The sequence below is a fragment of the Vombatus ursinus genome, unplaced genomic scaffold (genome assembly GCF_900497805.2).
Source record: "Vombatus ursinus unplaced genomic scaffold, bare-nosed wombat genome assembly UNPS02014884.1, whole genome shotgun sequence".
NCBI lineage: Eukaryota > Metazoa > Chordata > Mammalia > Diprotodontia > Vombatidae > Vombatus > Vombatus ursinus.
The window spans coordinates 2,334,223-2,344,408 of NW_020954662.1; the positions used below are offsets into that span (position 1 = coordinate 2,334,223).

General features: G+C 40.6%; 1 pseudogene; it reads left to right on the forward strand.

The window, feature by feature from the left end:
* The first annotated feature begins 753 nt into the window (after positions 1–753).
* On the forward strand, positions 754–3,578 carry LOC114028488 (annotated as a pseudogene).
* Positions 3,579–10,186: the final 6,608 nt, after the last annotated feature.

A 10,186-nucleotide genomic window follows, 5' to 3' on the forward strand; every position in this document is an offset into this window, starting at 1 on the left:
CTGTCCAATGTCACATAAGTAGTAAGTAGCAGAGTGGAGACTTGAACCCTCTGTGATTCTAAATCTAGCTCTTTGGATTCCCTCCGAGCTCACTCTATCAACCCCAACTCCAATGAAAAGACCACATACACAGAAGACAGATAATTACTTTTTATTTCATGGTTCAAAAGGTAACATTAAAGCCCTGGTATCTCTAGTACTGTTACTCATGAGCCCCTACCAGTATACTCCCCATTGATTATTATGAAACCAGCCAGAGTTAACTAGTTTTTAAAAAATGGGCATTTACTAAGGTAAAGAAGTAAGAATAGTTGATACAAAATACCACCTGAAAATTGGAGGCACACTCTCGTATTAGTACATAGGGGCCAGTGGGAAATGGGCTTATACAGTAAAAATTTAAACTCAAAACTCTGGATAATTTTCTCTTTGTGCAGTCCTCATAAAGTTCCCCTGAGCTTCAGCTCTCTGCTAGGCTCTTAGCAGCAATTCCTTTCTTAGACTCCAGAGCAATACTCTTCTCCACCCTGAAAAAGTCACATTCCCTCAAGCTGCCTTCTCAAGGAGCTCCCAAATCTTGACTTGGGACTTGTTGCTGGAATCCCTTCTCTGATATACATCCATCCAGTGATGTGTTTAACTCTCTCAACCAATCCCAATACATTTTCCAAACCATTCAGTGGTCTTCCCAAATTGCTTAAGCACTTCACACCCAGGTTATGCCTTTTATTGATTGGTTCACTCAATTGGTGGATGCGTCTAGGCCCCACAAGTGGTTTCTTCCTCACTGGAAGTCTTCAGAGGCTGGATGACCACCAGCCAGGTGTGTTATAGAAGGGAGTCTTCTGTGTATGGGTTAGACTAGATGGCCCCTTAAACCCCTTTCCACTCTGAGGTTATGTGATTCTTTGATGCATCCCTAAGTATAGTAGCTTACCTTTTCATGAAGTAGGTCCTAGAACCTGCTTCTTTCTAGGCTTCATGAGTTCTTGTAGGTCTTTCCTTGGTCAAAGCATTTTACTTTCAAATAGGGTTTGGCTCAAATAGGGTTTGGTTTGTCTCCACTCCACCCCACCCAACCCTTTGCTGATTTTTTTCCTCCTTTCATTCCCCCCTCTCAGCTCTGGATGTAAAAAGATAACAGAAGTGGGAGTTAAGACATCTGAGCTCTCCTGGCAAAGAGGCTGAGGGCACCAAGGCCCCCTCCCCTGGCTGGAGCCCACCCAGCAGCATCCTGGGAGCAGCAGCAGCAGCAGCAGGACAGACAGCAGCTGCACGTCAGGCACCCATGACCAGTGAACTAATTTCACAGAAGAAATTTGAGGAAATCAAGAAGGCTAATCAAGCAGCAGGAAAAAAAAAACCTCACTGAAGATAACTTTAATTCCTCTGAAGAAGAAGATGAAGATACCGAAGGAGAGAAGGTCAAAATTGTTGACAAAACATTCATAACGTACACTAGTCAGATTGATGGAGATATGCTTGAATTGGAACAGACCAGACAGTATATAAATGAAGCTTTTCAGTGGGGTTATGACATGTTTAATTTGTATTGCTTTGGTAAAGAGAAACCAGGCAGTTTGGAGCTGTTCAGGATGTGTCTATCCCTTGTGTCTTTGCCTCTGACAGATGATGACTTTGGAAAAAGAGACTACCAGTGACCTTTTCCAAAATATGGGTTTGAATCTAAATTATCTGAAACACCTACTTGGTATTATTGCTATTGTGGAAAAGTGGGAAGATGTACCACTGGACTCATGGCTTATACCTCACGCATGTAGACGAGTGTGTGAGAGAACTTAAGCCTCCTTGTGGACGTAAGTGTAGGCTCCTCTGTCACCGAGGTCCTTGCCTGCCCTGTCCAAAGATGATTACTATTACTTGTTACTGTAAGAAGGCAAAACCAGTATCTCACAGGTGCAATATCAAGGAGAGGTCCCATCAGCAACTATGTGGCTGGAAGTTGTTGTGTGGGCAGCATAAGTATGAAAAACCTTGTCATGCAGGAAATTGTCAAGCCTATCCACAAGTTAGGAAACAGAAGTGTGTCTGTGACCAACAGGTAGCTGACTTTGTGTAAGTCCAGGGTGGCACTGTGATCAGATATGTGGAAAAACATCGCCATGTGGTGATCACAAGTGTGAGTAAGTTTATCATCTTCTCGCTTGTGGAGAATGTCCTCCATCTGGGAAAAGATGCTGTCCATGTCAGAAATCAAAGTTTTCTTTGCCTCATATGGAAGACTGTGGAGACAACTGTGACAAAGTGCTCGAATGTGAGATTCATAAGTGTTCACAGTTCTGTCATTGAGATCCTTGCAAAATAGGTAGACAGGAAGTTGAAAAGCACTGTTGGTGTGGAAATGCCATGCCACAAACCCTATCCATGTCAAATTAAGTGTATGAAGATTTGTCACTGCCAGAGGCATCAGTGTAAGAGAAAGTGTTGCCCTGGAAACTGTCCACTTGGAGATCTACCATGTGCATGAGCTTTAGGGTCTTGAAATCATAAGTGTCCCTCCATCTGCCAAAGGGTAGCTGTCATCCCTGTCCTGAAACAGTAGACACGAAGTGAAAGTGTGGTGATGCAAAGGGGACTGAATCTTATGGTGCCTTTGACACCACCAAACCACCCACATGCAAAGAATTGTGTAGCCAACCTTCAACTTGCCGTCATCCAAATTGAGAGAAACATCGGTGTCATCAACCTTACCAAAAAAGTTCTAGAAAAATGTGGTGCTGCTCCATGCCATGACCAAGCATTAGTAAAGCAATCAGCATCGGCCTATAGGTCCCTGGGAACCAGCTTTGCCTTGTTCTCCCTGTCAAATTTCTATTCCAACAGAATGTCTTTGGAAGCATGAGGTCAGTCCCCTACCATGTCATGCTATGGATTCTTACTCTTATAAGATTTGGTGGACAAAGTCTAGATTGTCAAAAACATACTTGTATGAAGGAGTGTCATAAAGTTATTGAAATGAATGACTGTGTGGATGAAAAAAAGACAGGGCCAGAATGTCTTCAGTGTGAAGAAACGTGCTGTAAACCACAGCCACTAGGTTGTCCTCACCCATGCATTTTACCCTGTCACCCTGGAGAATATCCTTCCTGTGTTTAAATGCTCAGAGTAAAATGTCATTGCAAGCTCATAAGCTTATGTACGGAATGTAGACAATTGTCAGCTGCTGATGTACATGAAAAGTACCTGTTGACTTCCTGCAAAAATCAGCATTCTAAAGAGTTGCCCTGTGGTCATTGCTGTCAAGAGTTATGCCATCCTGGTGAATGTCCCTTTAGCTATAACCGGAAGGTAAAACTGAAGTGTCATTGTGAGAGAATTAAAAAGGAACCACAGTGTAGTAAGGTGCATTAAGGCCGGGTTTCTCTAGAATGTAATACCACAAATAAGGAAATGAAATGGAAAACGTCTGAGATAAAGGAAACAGAAGCCAAAGCTATTATTGAAGAAGAAAAACAAAACAGGCTGAATTAGAGGCTTTTGAAAACAGTTTGAAAGATCTTTGGAAGGAAAACAGGAAAAGAGATGAAGTAGAAATTCAACCTTCAGCATGGCAATAAATAAATAGATAGATAAATAAATAAATAAATAGATAAATAAATGAATAAATAAGAAAGTATTTCTTTTTCTAATGTGCATGATTGTTGTGGCATTTGCACGGCCCATGGCCCATGATATTTACTGAAAAGTTCTGATCAATTTTAATACACCCCACTTTAATTTAGCTTTAGGTAATATTCTTAGAATGTTAGCTCATGTATCTCGTAGAACAGGATTTATGTTCATATTCATCTCTGTACTTTCTTTTATAAGATGAAAAGGATGTCAAGTGTTATCTTAACCAGCATCAAAAAAGGGCAGCATAGTATAATTAAAATAGCATGAATTGAAATTGTAAAATATCTTGAATTATTTACAAAGCTCTTGCCAAGAGAACATTTTATTAGTTCATTGCATTTCCTTCTGTGCAAACCTTTCCAGCAAACCTTCATTTTTTTTGTTGTTAAAATGAAACTGAGCCATATTTGCTTTAAAATTAACATCTCTAAACATCTCCCTTACTTATTAAAGAATAATTTCTTTGATCATGTATTTTGTTCAGTAATCTTGATCTTGTATAATAAGACTGTTCAAAACAAAAACCTGAAAATGTCTGGATTTCATAATCAAGTATCAAGAAAGTTTGTTCATTATATTTTATCACTGTGGACTTTTAACCAGGTATGGCATTTTTGCTAGCTATTGTATTCATCAGAGGAGAAATTGATTTTATTCATTAGAATTTATCAGATGCAAAAAAATATAAAGTTTCTATTGAAGTCAAATAATACATTTGACACAATTTAAATATGTTCTTTCAAGGTACATTTCAGATAGATGAGTGGACACAGTATAAAGCAATTGACAAATCTGGTTGAAATTGTAAGTTATTTTAAACAGCTTGTCTAATTTTTGTGACTAATTTCTAATTAAAAGTATTTTTTTTTAAAAAAAAGACATCTGAGCTCTCATCTGGATCACTTCGTTTTTCTGTCTCCCTGTGCTCTCATTGTTAAGATGAGGTAGTTGGACTTAGATGACTTCTAAGATCCCTTTCAATATTGACATTGCTATTGCTAAACAAAACAAAACAAAAAAAACCCCAAAACCCTAGTGTGTAAGCAAATAGATTCCCATGAGAAAGAAGGTTTTTTCTAGGTAAGACAATGGAAAACAGCTGCTGCATTTGCAGTCCTTTGCTCCCAGAATGTTCCAATAACAACTGGGTCACTGTATCTTGTGAACCAGGTCTTCATCAATTTCCTAATTTTGGAACTCTTCCCATCATTTGGGCTGCGATCCCCTGCCCCCCACTAGTCTTTTGGCTCTGCACTACCCTCTGTTTATTCTCTCAATCCAGTGGTTAGATGATGAATTGACCAGCCATGCCCTGCTTGGGTGGAGAACAAGACTTTGAGACCTACTTGTATGTCCATGGTCCCAGTGGCCACAAGTAATAAAACTGCCTCGGTCAAGCCAGAGGAATGCACAGCTCCTGAGATCATTCTTTGACAGTATATTTTTGGTCTCTCCCTCTAAGCCCCCATCAGGATCCATTCATTCTCATTCACTATTCCTTTTATTATCATGGTTAGTGGGCCCTCCGTTCTTTTGTTTTTTCCACATTTGCTTTGCCTGTGTAGTTAGGTATGTAACAATCACCCCGGCTACACTAGGACCATCATAGTATACCCAGCTAGTAATTTTAATATAGAAATCACTCTATATTCCTCACCCTTGTCTATCTTAATCATGTTATAGTATTCTATTACATTAAAGAACCACAATTTATTTAGCTATCCTGCTATTGTTGGATATTGAAATTGCTTCCATGGAGTTTTAGAGCTAAAAATAACCTTAGAACATGTAATTTTAGATATGTGAGGAATCTCAGAACACAGAATGACCAATCTGAGAGACATGTCGGAACACAGAATGTCAGAGATAGAAGGGCCCTTGACCCACAATGTAAGAGATGGAAGGGACGTGAGTACTCCCCTTTGTTACTTTGTATATGATTTTATATGCACATGTCATCTCTCCCATTAGAATGGAAGCTCCTTGAGGGTGGGCATAGTTTCATTTTTTCCTTTGCATTCTCAGCACACGGCACAATTACTGGAACATAGCAGACACTTAATAAAGACTTATAATTCAATGTCAGAGCTGGAAGAGGTCTTAGAACCCAGAATGTCAGAACTGAGAGGGCCCTTAGAACCCAGAATGTCAGAGCTGAGAGGACCCTTAGAACATACCTATGAGAGCTAGAAGGGGTCTTAAAACACAGAATGTTAGCATTAGGAGGAAATATTACAATAATCTAAGTCCAACCCCCTCATCTTAAAGATGAAAAAACTGAGGCACAGACAAGGGAAGTGATTTGGACTAAAACCCAAATCTTTTGAATCCCAGCTTTATTTTATTATCTTTCCATTATACCTTGAGGCTCAGCTGCCCAACCCATTTGGGGTCCTCCTTTCTGGGGAGGTCTCTGCCTCCTAATATCTGGGAAATGGAAGAACTTGATAAGAAGAAAAAGAAAGACAAAAAGAGCCTCACTACCCACTTCTGCCATCACCACCACTAGATATCTGGCAGTCTTTGATTCAGATCAAAATCTTGGGTCCTAGATCATGACCTCCATGGAGTTAAGTAAGTTAAGTATTTAAGTTCAATGAGTCTCTTGCTATCTCTCCCTTTCCTCCTCCTCTCTTCACTTTGTCTCTGTCTCTTTCTATCTTTCTCTGTCTCTATCTCTCCCTCTCTCTCTCCTTCTATCTCTGTCTCTCTCTGTCTCTCTCTTTCTCTGTCTCTCTTTCTCTCTGTCTCTGTCTCTCTTTCTCTCTGTCTCTGTCTCTGTCTCTGTCTCTCTGTCTCTCTCTCTCTCTCTGTCTCTCTCTCTCTTTCTCTCTCTCTCTCTCTCTCCCTCTCTGCCTTTCTATCTCTCACTGTCACTCTCAATATAATAGGAAAGCAGTGTCTTATAGTAGGAAGGGTTGTAGATCTGGCATCAGAGAACCTGAGTTCAAATCTTATCTCTACTGTTTACTTTTTGTGTGACTTTGGACAAGTCACTGAACCTCTCTGGACCTCAGTTTCCTCATCTCCATAAAGTGAAGGGCCTGGGATAGATGACACCTAAGGTCCTTCTGAGCTCTAAGTCTTTGATTCTATGATCTAGATGAAGATTTTATAATTCAGCACTTTCTGCCTCCCTGTGGGCACATAAGCTCTTGCTGTCTTCTTGGAAACATGGGTGACATCTGTCCCTCTCAAATACATTTTATAAATGCAAATAGTATCACACTCCTAAAAACTTTTTTAAAATTTTTGGAGCATTTCACACAAATTATCTTATTTCTCCTCAAGGCACCTTTATCAGATAGGTGAGGAAGGCATCGTTATTTATATTGGACAAATGAGAACATCAGGCCTTAAAGGTCATCTGGTCCAACCCCTTCATTTTACAGATGAGGAAACTGAGGCCCAGAGGAATTACGTGATAGGTAGTAAGTGGCATAGAACCTGAGTTCAAATGCTACCTCTACCTATTACCTGTATGATTTGGGATGAGTCACTTTCCTTGTTCAGGTCTCAGTTTCCTCTTATATAAAAAGAGACTGTTGATAAGAGGGTTTAGCCATTTCAAAAGACCTTTTCACCTCTAACATTTATGCACCTTCTACATTCTGTGTATCCCATGCTCCTTCTATCTGTGACATTCTTTGTTTCATGGTTTTTTTCAGTCATAACATTGATGTGCGCTAACATGGTGTGTTCTAATGCCCTCCTGGCTCAAAATTCTGATTCTCTGACCCACTTCCTGGAGCAGTTGGGATTACTGTCTGCAGAAGTTAGTGCAGACTTTTTGGTCGATGGGCAGATAAAGGAAATTTGGAGCCATACTGGGCTGAGGGCCAAGGTTTGTGTTTGTTTGAATGTATAATAAAATGTAATCTGTACTACATGGGTTAATACCTGGAGCCCAGGGAAGGAATCTGCTTACCACATTTACTGATAGCTAAAATGTCATCTTTCAGCTTGCTAGCATCAAGGCAGGCATGACTCAAGGACTGGTGCATGTCGGGACCACCATAATCATTTCTTTTAGCCTGAATTTAGAGTAGTAGTTCCCACCAAACCCCACTACTTCCTCTTTTCTTCCTTCCCTCTTTCTTTCTCACTTTTCTTTCCTTTCCTCTTCTCTTCCCTTCCTTTCTTTTCTCTCCTCTCCTCTCCTCTCTCCTCTCTCTCCTCTCTCCCTGTCTTTCTGTCTCTCTTCTATCTCTCCCTCTCTTCTCTCCCTCTTTCTCCTCTCTCTTTCTATCTGTCTCTGTGTCTCTGTGTCTCTGCCTCTCTGTTTCTTTGTATCTGTCTCTGTGTGTGTGTCTCTCTGTGTGTTTCTCTGTGTGTCTCTCTGTCTCTCTGTCTCTGTCTCTCTGTCTCTCTCTCTCTCTCCTTCTCTCTTCTCCTCTCCCCTGCCCCTAAACTTTTCCCCAAAGGTAGTCCAGAGATGGGCTGAAAGTTGCTAGGTCTTTAGGGATGTCAAGATATATAAATTGTAGATTTAGGGCTCCATTTATAGAAATACCTCTGAACAATTTGTGCTGTTCCAAAATAGTTGTGTCTGGAGGTAATGAGTTCCCCATCCCTGGAGGTATTTAAGAGGAAGTTAGATGAACTCTTGTGGGGAGGGAGATGTTGTAGGTGTTGATGCTACTTTGTGGCCTCTGAGGCCTCTAGGCCTCTAGTACTAGGATGCTGTGATAATGAACCTAGATTAGAACAAGGCAGGTTGTCCCCAGAACTCCCCAGGCACAGGTCCAAGCATTTTTAGGAGTCTAGTCTTCCTAGCAGAAAGGCCCTGGGATTGGGAGAGGATGGGTTTGACCAAAGCCTTTGGTAGTGATCACTTCTATTCTTATCCATACTCCCATCAATAGCCTAGAGTAATGGAAGGAACACTGTGCTTGTTACCAAAAAACCTGAGTTCAAATCCTGACTCTTCAATTTTCTAGCTGGGTGACCATGGGGAAATCTCTTCTAGCCTCTGAGCTTTAGTTTCTTCCATCAAATGGAAACATGTTTTAAATTAAAAAAAAATAATATATCAATAAAAACAAAAAAGTGGAAACAATAGCAGTAACTATCTCACAGGAGTGTTATGAAGAAAACACTTTGAAACTGAAAGAGATTTTTTAAATAGTGGGTTCAATTAGTCAATCGATTAGTAGACATTTGGTAAGCACTTACTATGTGCCAAGCATTATGTTACATCCTAGGGAAACAAAGAAAATGCAAAAAAAGGACCCTGATCTCAAGGAACTAGGCACTGTGCTCAGCCTTGGAACAAGGTAGAGAAAGACTTCTCCAGACTATGGCATGCAATTTCATATCCTATGGCATGGTTGGCCCTTGAGTCAATTCATATACTTTGTCCAGGTACTAAGGTGGCCAATAAACTGAGTCCAGAAATGAGTAGGAAAGGAGGGGAATAGATTGAATTTCTGAAATGATGCAGGGCATTTAATGCTCCTAATCTGTTCTGTGCCATATAGGCTTGACCTAAGGGTAAAAAAATTTCTAACAATTACAGCTATCTAAAGTTGGATTGGGCCATTTTGGGATATAATGGGTCCCCCCTCCCTGAAGGTCTTCAGGCAAAAGTTAAATCCTTGACATGGATCTTAGAGAGGGAATTTTAATTTAATTTTAGGTAATCTTAGATTCTTTTCCAACTTGGAAATTTTGTAATGCTGTGAGATCATTATAGGACACCCAGGAGATGTTCAGAAAGCAAGTTGATTATTTAGGATGAATTCAAGAGGCAGATTAGGAATGGACATCTTGATCTGGGAGTCATCAGAGTTAATACCTGAAGCATGGAAGGAAATGAGATCACAAAAGGAAAGAGTATATACTCAGAGGGAGAAGAGAAGAGGATCCATGGTAAAGTCCAGGAGACTAAAGGAGATGGGATCAAAGGCACAAGTAGAGAGACTGACCTTGAAAAGAAGGGCCATCTTTTCTTCAGAGACCGAAGGCAAAGAGAAAAGGATGCTTGGCAAGGTAAAGGGGTTTTAAAGTGTGGAATAGGTGGGAGAGACAAGGAAAGCTTGTCTCAGTAAAACAGGAGGCAAGGATGCTCACTAAGAGAGACAAGGTGGGACAGCTAGGTGGCGCAGTGGACAGAGCACCAGCCCTGAAGTCAGGAGGACCTGAGTTCAAATCCGGCCTCAGACCAAACACTTGACACTTACTAGCTGTATGACCCTGGGCAAGTCATTTAACCCCAACTGCCTAAGCAAAAAAAAAAAAAGAGAGAGAGAGAGAGAGAGACAGGGTATTATGGCTGCAAGCTAGGAAGGATTTCAGAAGAGAAGGGGTTTAACTGTTTAATTCCATAGCTAGCCCTGACTCCCCAGATCTCTACCCCTGCCCAGCCTTTCCAATCTCCATGACTAGGACTGAGATTTATTTTATTGAAGCAGAATCCAAAAAGTTCATCAAGGTCTCTTTCATAAAAATCCAAGGATTCCACAGGTGAAGCTGTCACCAGAGGTCATAAGATTATCCATCTACCCCTTGTACCTAATCTAGAGAAAGGAGAGAGAATATATGCATATAT